The following is a 12,416-nucleotide window of genomic DNA, read 5'->3' as shown; positions in this document are numbered from 1 at the left end:
CCCCCAAATTGGGAATTTTGAATCATTTGAAGAACCCCAAAATCCATCTTATAGCTATTTGCATCAATTCTTGGTCTCGCTATACTCTCTCTCAAATCATCAAAATGAGGGAATGCATGATCCATCATACTTCCCCTAGGCACATTAGCATTTACAACTTCTTCACCATGGGCTGCATTTTCATTGTTTCTATCATTTCCAGCATTACCACCACCAATTCTAACTCTCTCATCTGTCATTTCTGCTTCAATTTCAGTTGTTCTCAAGGCTTCTTTCCTTTTTATGGTTTCTTTTTTGTTGGCTCTACAAAACTTCTCAATTTTAGGATTAAATAATAAGGATGTGTCACTTGATCTTCTAGCTCTTCTCATAAAAGATTAAGAGTACCTAAAAAAAAGAACAAATAAAACACAAAATGAAAAGATAACAAAGATAAAAACTATAAACAACTGAAATAATGAAGAATTTAATCTTAAACAAACAACTCCCCGACAACGGTGCTAAAAACTTGATGTGGCCCAACCGCAAGTGCACGGGTCGTATAAGTAATATAGAAAAGTTATCGTTCCCTCAAAGAGTTATGTTAATGATTGAATTTTTGATATAAAAATTGACTAATTCAAGCTAATTTTGAAATTCAAGTGATAGATTGATAGAAATTGAGGTGTGAAATCTATATGTGTAAAATTAATAATCTAATTACCAATATGAAGATTCAACTAAATTTGCGATAAATTGAAATGAGCAAATTGAAATATGGCAAGATTTAAAATGACAAGCAATTAAATTCGATTAGAAATTAATAATGATAAAAGGGCGATTCCGGAGTTTGGGAATTCATATTCAAGCTATTTTGGGATTTTAAAATTGGTTATCCAATCTTATAGAAATTATGGGTTTTAAGGAAATTAATTCTTAAATCCTCTGAATACCCTTTCGAGTGAGACAAAGAGTGTCTTAATTAACTTAATTCTACTTTTATGGAGTTAAAATTAATCAAGACCCATTAAGTTCCTTAATTAATCTGTAAATTCTCTTACTCCTCAGTCTATTTTTAGATTTAAGTTAATCAAGTCCAATTTCTTGATTATCTATCACAGGGTTTTCTCCTTTCGGTACTTCAACCATGGATTAAGAACAATACTTAATGGGATCCTACACTAAGCATGTCATTAAGCACATAAGAAATGGATAAAACCTCATAAAAACCACAAAATATGGATTACCCAATGAAAATTCACAAAATATCTCAAATATTACATCCCAACTCTAAAATCTATGAAAAACTACTCACTATCCATAATAATTACAAAAAAATCTGAGTAAATATGGAAATAAAACTTGAAACTATGCTAATAACTAAGAAACCCAATACAAGAAATGTAGAAAGTAGTGAAGAAAAGAAGAAAACTCCAAATCTAGTTTAGAAATGGAGAGTGATGTATCTTGCTCTATTTTCTGACTGTTTCTCTGCCTTTTTCCTCTTTCTTCCTTTCTTTCTCCTCTTTGCCAAAATGAGATAAGGACACTATTTATATTCTTCTTACAAGTAGCCCTAAAATGATGTGTTTAAGGTAAAGTTCACGTGAGAGAATCTTTCTGCCAGCTTATCATAAAGAGTTGCACAAGTTGTGTAAGCTTCTTATACAGATTCCATGCAAAATTGGTAGTTTTAGGTGCTTCTCGTGATACTGCATAAGTTATGCAGGTTGGTTGTGCAGGTTTTTCAAGCTTTGGAGTCCTCCATGAAACTGCATAAGTTATGCAACTGGTTATACAAGTTTTGGCAGGTATGGTGCTCTTTCTGTGATGCTGCATAAATGAGGATTGTAACTGCATAAGTTATGCAGCTAGTTATGCAGGATTTCGTGAAGCTGCATAAGCAATGAGCAAATCTGCATAAATCATACAGTAACTTATGCAGGTTTCGGCAGGTTTTAAAAATTGCTTCTTCTTCTTGTGTAGAACTGCACAACTTGTGCAACAGGTTATGCAAGTTTTGGCAATTTTGCATTCTTCAACCTTCAAGCTTTTTTTTTTTTTGACATTTTTTGCTATGGGAATCACTCTTCATTGGCACAATTTCTTTTTAGTCCCTCAAAAACACTATTTTACCTACAAAATAAAACAAAATTATAATTTAACCCAAAAATTGACAATTATGAAAAACTATCTAAATAACTAATAAAATTAACTAAAAGTGACAAACATATAAATGAAATGGCCATAAAATTAAACCTAAATGACTATGCAAAATGCATGTATCATCACTTGTATACACCCAGCTCAAGCAAAAGAAGATACGCCTTTAGGAGACAAGTCTACAGGGAAAACAAATAAATAAAAATTTAACCATCCAGTTCCTAAAAATTGATCTCTTGATCTGTTTGTCTTATTCTGTATTGTTCCGTTCAACTCTTGGGGTGTTCTATTTATCTTCTGCTACCCCTTCGAAATGCTGAATCACTTTCTCATCACCCACTAATTTCAATAGCGTTTTGAAGTCCATGTACCTGCTAGTTCATCAAAGAGGGAAAAAAAAATGAGATGATCTAGAACAAAACTTTCCTCATAAATCAAATTTGTCCTTACTAACCCATCTTTATTGTTTGACCCTGCAAGTTTGGTGAATATTCCATCGAAAGCTATCTTTGCTCCTGCTTCATCAGTGGTCTTTTCAACTCTATGTTTGTCCTTATCAATATCAAAGCGGATAACGGAAAGAGGAAAAAGCCTCTTTCCAAGAATCACATCCATTAATTCTCTCATGGTCTCGGCAGATACCTTCTCTTGTTTCTGTATCTCCAAATTCGTGTTCTTCATCCCCATTTTTTAGATACAGCGGCTAAATTATAAGTTTTATCGAATTTTAAATATTAAATTATAATTTATTTAATTATATTTACTATATTTTAATTTAATTTTAATTCTTTATAAATTGAATCAAAACCATACACAAACTATTAAGAATCATACCGAGCTAAAGCTAAACAAAATGCATATTCTATACATATATATTTTTATATATTTTATAATTTTAATAGAATTATAAATATTTATTTATAATTAAGCTTATAATATATAAATTAATTTATCTTTAATTATAAGTATATATAATTTAATATTATTTTCATTTTTAATTTTTTAAAATAATTTATCATAAATACATTAAATTATTTTATCCTTCATCATATAACTAAATTATATGTTAGTAATGTAATATATTTTTTAATTCTTAATTATATGTGTTTTTTAGTAAACGTCTATATAATTAAAAAATGTACAAAAGATAATGGAATATATATTCAAATATCATCTAATCAAAGTCATAAATTTATTTATTTTAACAAAACCCATTAAGATTGAGTTAAAATTAATCTAACAGAGTTATTTGGAATAAAAAAAGAGACCTTAATTCTTGGAGTAAAACCGAGAATTGGACTAGTTGATGCGAGAATCAAATATTGGAGGGGACAACTTTTTTTTCCTTTTAAGAGGAAAGAAGATGAGTCTCTTTCCAGGAAAGCTAATGACGTTGCTATAGAGAGTTTTTTTCAAGAGAGGATCCGTTCTTCCCTTTTGAAGAAAGGCTTCTGTCTTTTACGAGAGAGTCAAAGGGAGAGGAGAGGTTTCTCTACAGATAACTAGGAAGCTTAGGAAATTGACAAACATTAATTTATTATTAATGAAATTCTATTTTAATTAATTTCTTATCCTTCTCTATTTTCTTAAAATTAAAATGGGAGGATATTCCAAATTTAAAGGCTAAAATTAAGACCCAATAGAATATTTCCTCTTTTTATAAAATAATAAAGAAAATCAAATTTAGGATAAATTGAAGATGTGAGATTAAAAATCAAAATTGAATTCAAACAATTGATTTTGTTTACTTTTAAATTCCTCTTTTATTACATGGTGAGAATAAAATTATTGTTTGAAACTTAAAATTAAAATTTTTAAAAAATAATGATAAAAACGTGGGAAAGATTGAAATCAAAATGCCAACTAAAACCAAGATTCAAAACAGATTGATTTTTCCTTTTTGTTCTTCTTTCTTTTTTATTTTTGTTTTTCCTATTTTATTTTAGTTTTTTAAATTTTAATTAAATAATAAAAATAAAATTAGTATTTGAAAAATAAAAAAAAATTGAAAAGAAAGGAAAGATTGAAATTAAAAATATCAATTAGAAATTGAAACCGAAAATTGAAAATAAACTGATAATTTTTTTTCACTTTCCTATTTTTATTTTATTTTTGAAAAATTTATTTTAGATTCGAACAAAATATAGTATTTACATGCATTACTTAATCTTTATCTTCAATTTATGAATAATTAGCCCATTTTAGCAAATAAAATTTTGAACCAATTGTATTGAATTTCTTACTAATTAAATTATAATCTATAAATTAGTACTGACCTCCAAAATCTATGACACACATACCAAGTATATCCTCTAATATTTGCATTATCTTCTCAGATTGCCCATCTGTCTGTAGGTGGAAAGTTGTACTAAAATTCAGCTGTGTGCCAAGTGCTTCCTGTGGCTTCCTCTAGAACAAAAAAGTGAATTGGGGCCCTTCGTCAGATATTATGGAAGCAGAAACCTCATTTAATCTGACTATTTCATGGATGTATGTAGGAGAGAGGGGGGGGGGGGGGGGAGGGGGGGCGGGGTGTGAGGCGAATTATCATCCACTAGAATTATATAAAATGCACCAGGTAATGCCCAGGAAAGATGGTGGAGTCACAATGGTCTCAGTTAAGTATCACCACCATAGACATCATTTCCTAGACATGCACTTCATACAATCCTAATAGAATCGAACCACTGGTAAGTACCGTCTTCCCATAATACTACCACAGTACTAAGGATTTATGCCACGAAGGCATAGATAGACAGGAGTCGCCACCCGGGTTATAACCGGGACATATTCAGTGTGTCTTCCGAGGGTAATGTATGGCAACTTACTCCTTACAGAGTTTCCACAACCGTCATTACCATAGCCTAATGTCTAGGTTCGGGATAGTGGGTATGTAAGGAGAAGGTGTTAGGCACCCCTTACGCCTAGTCTAACCTCATTAATTTAAATGCCAATCCTATGCTAATGTTTCTAGAAGTCTTGTTTATTATTCCTTTATTAAACTTTATCCTAAAAATGCAATTCTAATCCTACACATGCAAGTAATTCACAAAAGGGTTGTAGTTTACAAACAATTTTCATGCACAAGTAATTCCTATCTATGGGGTTGCTAATTATTTAAATGATATTTATCAGATGACTAAATTTAATTTATTATTGAGAATTTAATTTACAAACAAATTCAATTTCAAATAACCATAAGTTTCTATTTAACCTAATTAATTAATTTTTTACCAAGTTACCCTAAGGATAATTAAACTAAATTAATTATGTACATGTATAATTTATTCTAATATCACATAAGGCCCAGACAATCACAACCTAATAAAGATTTCTAACATGCAAATTTATTTTATAATTATCAAGTATTAAATTAAATTTATTTTACATGCCAAGGTTAATTTAATTTACAAACAATATTAATTTTTATTTATAAAGTATTTATTTAAATTAATTACATGCAAAAGTCAGTTAAATTAAAAACAAGGTTAATTTTAATTTACCAAATAAAATCCTATTATTACTACAATTTCATGTCAATGGTTATTCTAGGAATTTAGGATTACTTACTTGTTAGTAATTATAGTTGCCATTGGGGCAAGCTACTCTTAAAAAATGGTTTTTTCTTCTAGTATGGCAATGATATCCCTGGCTTATTCCCGTTTAGCTCCATATAAGCTCCACGCAAATACCCTCTTTGGTACTTACCTTAGAGCTACTTATCAATTTTATTTATAATAAAAATAAAGAAATTAAAAAGTAAAGAAACTAAAAAGTAAAGAAACTAAAAAAAAAAATAAGAAAATACTAATCATAATTCATATTAGATTCTAACTCTAGTATCATAAGGGGTTAAGATTCCTAATTAGTTACAACTACCTAAGGGTCCAAGTCTTTTAACATGATCCAAACACTTCATAACACTTTTTGAATTAAGTGAACTCAAATAAGTTAAATCAACTATCAATTAGAACTCAAGAACACACAAGAATATACATAAATATACAATTCTCAAATTCTGGCTGATTGACAGTAGTAAGAAATTTGATTTTTCAAAAATAGTTAGACACGCCTAAAAATCATGAAAAATTACAGCAAATAGCCAAAACATCATACAATATCATAAAATTTATAAACCAAAACAAAACCCTAGCCGAATGGTCTACACAAATCGTAACATTTTCTAGTGACAAAAACGCACTACTTTTTTTGTAAAGTTCATAACTCACCAACCATAATAGATATGAATGCGAAACTAATTAGAAAAGATTCACAGGATTCTAAACTTAATTTTAGATATCATATTTACACAAAAATATTAAGAAACAAGGGAGATATGGGCTTCATAATTGGGTATCTTGCTGCAAATCGAATTTTGCAGAACCCTAACTTCAAATAGCCATAACTTACAAAATACAAAAGCTTTTTCAGTGATTCTTGAGCCTAAAATTAATAGAATTTCATGAAGAATATGAATATAATTTTATTAAAATTTTATTCATTCAGAAAATGACAAAAAATAATAAAAATATGAGAGAAAGAAAACTAAATATGTGCAGAGTTGTGTATCCCCTCAAATTAAACATGATTACATGATCCACATGAACATGCAAAATAAATTAGAAACAAGGAACATAGAATTAAATATTACATGGCATAGATCTTGAAAAGAAAATAAAAGAAGTAATGGTGGGTGTCCAATCCACTAGAAATTAAATTAATTGAAATTACCAGTAATGAAATATTTTCTGCAGCAAGTGGTAAATCCAGGTCGAACCTTAGAGATTGAATTATTAAATTTCGTGCACTTGTGTGTAATGAAAAACGAAAGAAACAAAGATTTGTGGGGGGGGGGGGGGGGGGGGGGGGGGTGGTTTGTAACACAAAATCAGAAGAAATCAAAAATTCAAGAACTAAATATGAAAATCTCAATTTAAAAAAACTTCAGTCCAAGGTAATTCTCATTCCAATACATTGATTCAATCATAGACAATAGAAATACAATTATCTCTTATTGAATACTTAACGTAGATTTACCAAACAGCGAGGTAAACCCCTGACTTCCCTGTACTCATCAATTCGAGCCTAACACTCTTATTGACTCTAATTATTAACTGAATTGGTATTAAGCAATCCTCATCAAATTAATAACTACTTTAAGAAAAGGAAGTAGTTAAGCTGAACAACAATTTATGAAGCATAAATCATTTAATCTACCCTATTGTTTCCTTAGATTATTATCGAAAACTGGGATCATAATCAATAAAACCTAATTGCTACTCATGTTCAATCTTGCACAACAATTATGGATTGTGAAGATGAACTAGCAATTGATCAAATCAAACAATTAACTAATAGGCCTTTTTAGCAAATCATTCAACAGATAAAAAACAATTAAATCAAAAAATAATAGATATTCAAAAAGACATAAATTAAATTAAGAACCTGGTCTCACAAATCAAGCAAAAGAACTTGAATCCCTTGAACTGAAAAACTTAGCCACTCATGGCTTACAGAAAAATAAAGAAAAAATAAAGAAGAATTCTCAAAGACGAATGGAGAGGCTGCTGAATGATTTTGGAGGCGTATGAATGATGTCTGAGTCGGCTGCTATCTCTTCTATTTATAATAAATGGTTTAGGGTTAGGTTTTTAAAGTCTCTGTCAAAAACTGCAACTAGAGCAAAATCAGGAAACTGACTGTCGACGGATACACGGCCCATGTATCACTACACGGCCCAGGGCAGTGTAACTTATTGAAGCTGAGTGGGTTTGTCTCGCATTGGCACAGAAAGTTACACGGGTCTTCAGGATTTACACGGGTCAAATTACAAGGCCCGTGTACTTCGTTTCTTCCTCGGTTCTCTGGATTCCTTCTGGCAGAATGTTACACAGGTCTCTGGTTGTGCTTACATGACCCATGTACTTTGTATCAATAATCACACTGGTTTCTTTCAAAGGACCCAAATTTAAAGTTTGAAAAACTGAATTTGACATAACATTAATAGATGCTCCTAAATCTGCCATTGCAAATTCAAATTTAAAGTCACCTATTCTGCAGGGAATAGAAAACGAACCTGGATCCTTACACTTAGGGGGTAATTTTTGCTGAATTAATGCTGACGCATTTTCCCCCACACTAATCTTCTCATTATTCCTCAACTTGTGCTTTGTAGTGCATAGTTTCTTAAGGAATTTAGCATACTTGGGAACTTGTTTGATCACATCAAGTAAAGGTATATTCACCTCTACCTTCCTGAAGGTCTCCAAAATTTCTTTCTCTTATTCTTCTTTCTTCGTCTTGGCCAACCTGCATGGGAATGGAGGAAGAACAGAATTATTAACCTTATTCAGTTTAGGTTGATGTTACCTCAACCGGGAACTTGGACTCTTTTGCTCCTTGCTTCTTCTTTTTATTGGCTCATGTGAGTGCGATTATCAACTTTTTCCCACTCACTTGATAGCACTCGCATTTTCTCTGGGGTTCATGGTTTGTTTGTGATGGGAGCTTTCAGAACCTTGAGCTTCGACTTACTCACGGATGAGGCTAATTGACCAATACGCCTCTCTATGTTTTGAATGCTATTTACATTCTCTGTTGAAAGCTTGTGTATTGTTAGCCAAAGTTTTAACAATTTCATCAAGTGACATACCTTGATTTGAGGGAGGTGGAGGTGGAGGTGGTTGATTCACTTGTGGTCTTTGCTGCCGGTATCGATTTTACACTGGTTGATTCCCATAACTCAAATTGGGATGATCTCGCCATCCTGAATTATAAGTGTTAGAAAAGGGATCATACCTGCATTGTGGCTGTCCATAATGTCTGATTGCATTAGCATGTTGCATTGATTCATCCTCATGTAATGCAGGACACATGTCAATAGCATGACCCGAACCCAAACAAATCCCACATACTTTAACAGTTTGCATGTTCCCTACAGCCAACTGCCTCACCAAAGAAGTTAAATCAGAAATTTGCTTCTCAAGGTTAGATGTACTTACCTCATTAACCTTTATAAGTGTGTGATCCATTCTCATTCCAAATTGCTGAGAATTTGCTGCCATGTTAGCAATCAGCCTCCTTGCCTCTTCTAGTGTTTTGTCAACCAAAGCTCCTTCACTAGCAGCATCTATCATACTGTGGTCCATTGGTAAAAGTCCTTCATAGAAATACTGAATCAATAGCTGCTCACTTATTTGATGATGGGGACAGCTTGCACACAGCTTCTTAAATCTCTCCCAATACTCATACAAACTCTCTCCATTATACTGTCGGATTCCACAAATTTCTTTTCTTATGTTGGCAGCATGGGGAGCAGGAAAATACTTCTTCAAAAATATTTGCTTCATCCCATTCCATGAGTTGACAGATCCGGAAGGAAGGTAATACAACCAATCCTTAGCTGTGCCTTCCAATGAGAAGGGAAAAGCTCGTAGCTTAATCTGGTCCTCGGAGACTCCTTGAGGTTTCATGCTGGAACACATAACATAAAATTCCTTTAAATGCTTATGTGGATCCTCACCTGCAAGACCATGAAACTTAGGTATCAAATGGATTAGTCCAGATTTCAACTCAAAAGCAACATTCAAAGTAGGGTATTGGATACACAAAGGCTGTTGGTTTAGATCAGGAGCAGCCAACTCTTTCAAAGTCCTAGCAGCCATGCTTTCGTTTTCGAAATTTGAATCCAAATTCGAATCCGAACTTAACTCCCTTGGAGATTGGACTCCTTCAGATGTACTCAGAATCACACTTTGCTTAGCCAATTTTCTCAAATTTGTTTGTTGTTTTTTCTATACGGATCAAAGATCAACTCACGATTGAGAAGTTCTTGTCATAAACAAAAGAAATAAAATTAAAAATAGAAAAATACCTCAAAACCCTAGAAAACAATGGAATTTGGCCTTAAAAGGGTGGGGCCAAAGAAATCCAAAGGATTAATTGGACTTGATCAGAGCGTCGTTTCCTTCAAAATAGGTATAGGCCGCCCTCCAAATTTAACCAAAATTCAAAATGAATAGTAACACCGTAAATTTTTTTTTTTTGAAAACCTGAAAATAGCAACACTTCACGAACAAAATTAATAACAGAATATCTAACACCAAAGACACGAAATCCAATAAACTTCAATCCTCGGCAACGACGCCAAAATTCTGGGTGGGTGTCGAATCCACCAGAAATTAATTTAACTGAAATTACCAGTAATGAAATATTTTCTGCAGTAAGTGATAAATCCAGGTCGAACCCTAGAGACTGAATTATTAAATTTCGTGCACTTGTGTGTAATGGAAAACGAAAGAATAAAGATTTTAGGGGGGGGGGGGGGTGTTTGTAACACAAAATCAGAAGAAATCATAAATTCAAGAACTAAATATGAAAATCTCAATTTAAACAAACTTCAGTCCAAGGTAATTCTCATTCCAATGGATTGATTCGATCATAGACAATAGAAATACAATTATCTCTTATTGAATACTTAACGTAGATTTACCAAACAGCGAGGTAAACACCTGACTTCCCTATACTCATCAATTTGAGCCCAGCACTCTTATTGACTCTAATTATTAATTGAATTGGTATTAAGCAATCCTCATCAAATTAATAACTGCTTTAAGAAAAGGAAGTAGTTAAGCTGAACAACAATTTATGAAGCATAAATCATTTAATCTATCCTATTGTTTTCTTAGGTTATTATCGAAAACTGAGATCATAATCAATAAAACCTAATTGCTACTCATGTTCAATCTTACACAACAATTATGGATTATGAAGATGAACTAGCAATTGATCAAATCAAACAATTAACTAATAGGCCTTTTTAGCAAATCATTCAACAGATCAAAAATAATTAAATCAGAAAACAATAGATATTCAAAAAGACATAAATTAAATTAAGAACTTGATCTCACAAATCAAGCAAAAGAACTTGAATCCCTTGAACTGAATGAAAAACTTAGCCACTCATGGCTTACAGAAAAATAAAGGAAAAATAAAGAACAATTCTCAAAGACGAATGGAGAGGCTGCTGAATGATTTTGGAGGCGTCTGAATGATGTCTGAGTCGGCTGTTATCTCTTCTATTTATAATAAATGGTTTAGGGTTAGGTTTTTAGAGTCTCTGTCAAAAACTGCAACTAGAGCAAAATCGAAGCGGCGTCGGCGGATACGGCGTGTATCACTACACAGCCCAGGGCTGTGTAACTTACTAGAGCTGAGTGGGTCTGTAGACCCTTATTTTGTAATGAGTATGTGCATTGAGGCCGTGGAAAACCCGATGATGAAAAATTATATGACTGTAAGATGTAATTGGAGGCATGGAGCTGAATTATTAATTCTGTGGCATGATCTTGAAAAAATAATAATAATAATAATAATAAAGTTTTGGGGAAATTAATTTAATTAAATTTAAATAAAAATTTATTTTGTTTAAATTTAATATGGATAGTTCTTAAATGGATCTAATTAAGTTTAATTGGGCTCCATGGGCCTAAGAAAGCATAGTTAGAAATTTTAAATGGGACCCATTTAATTATTTTCTGAAAATTAAAATAACAAAATATCTCTCTCCTCCTTGGCCCCACTCTCTTCCTTACTCCCTATTGGTGTCACCCCCTTTCCCTCTCTTTCTATTGGTTGGAACACCTCACCCATATTTCAGTCTCATCCAAATTCATCAATCCTAGTCATTTAAGTTATCTAAACTTTATCACTAGGACTCCAAACCCTACCACACCTCTTTCTCACTCCCTATTGGTGCCTTTCATTTTTTCCTGTCTTCCTATTAGTTGAAATACCTCACCCATATTCCAGTCTTATTCGAATTCTGCAATCGTAGTTGTTTAAGTCATCTAAACTTTATCACCCTAAGACTCCAAACCCTATCACACCTCTCTCCCAAAACCCTATAAATACCCTACTAGAGAAGGGAAGAAAGAGGATGGGAGGAAAGAGGAAGAGAAAATTCAGAGCTATAAGAAATTTAGAGATATTCAAGACTTTTTGAGTTCTTCCTTATTTTTTTTCAGGTCAGTTTTTATTGTTTTCTTTTCAAGATCTATGCCACATAATATTTTAATTCTATGCTCTTTGTCTTCAATTTATTTTATATGTTCATATAGATCATGTAATCATGTTTAATTTGAGGGAATACACAACTCTGCACATGTTTAGTTTCTGTCTCTCGTATTTTTATTATTTTTCATTATTTTCTGAATCTGTAAAAAATTTGTAAAAATTATATTCATATTCTACACAAAATTCCATTAATTTTAGGC

At 32.1% G+C, this 12,416-nt stretch overlaps 1 non-coding gene across 1 annotated transcript; it reads left to right on the top strand.

The window, feature by feature from the left end:
• The first annotated feature begins 9,336 nt into the window (after window positions 1-9,336).
• LOC131179577 (small nucleolar RNA R71) lies at window positions 9,337-9,443 on the top strand. The gene has a single exon (XR_009148468.1). It is a non-coding gene; the product is annotated as a small nucleolar RNA R71 (small nucleolar RNA).
• The last annotated feature ends 2,973 nt before the right edge of the window (window positions 9,444-12,416 follow it).

This window comes from Hevea brasiliensis, chromosome 4, assembly GCF_030052815.1.
Source record: "Hevea brasiliensis isolate MT/VB/25A 57/8 chromosome 4, ASM3005281v1, whole genome shotgun sequence".
NCBI classification, from domain to species: domain Eukaryota; kingdom Viridiplantae; phylum Streptophyta; class Magnoliopsida; order Malpighiales; family Euphorbiaceae; genus Hevea; species Hevea brasiliensis.
This window is presented reverse-complemented; position numbering and strand designations above follow the sequence as displayed.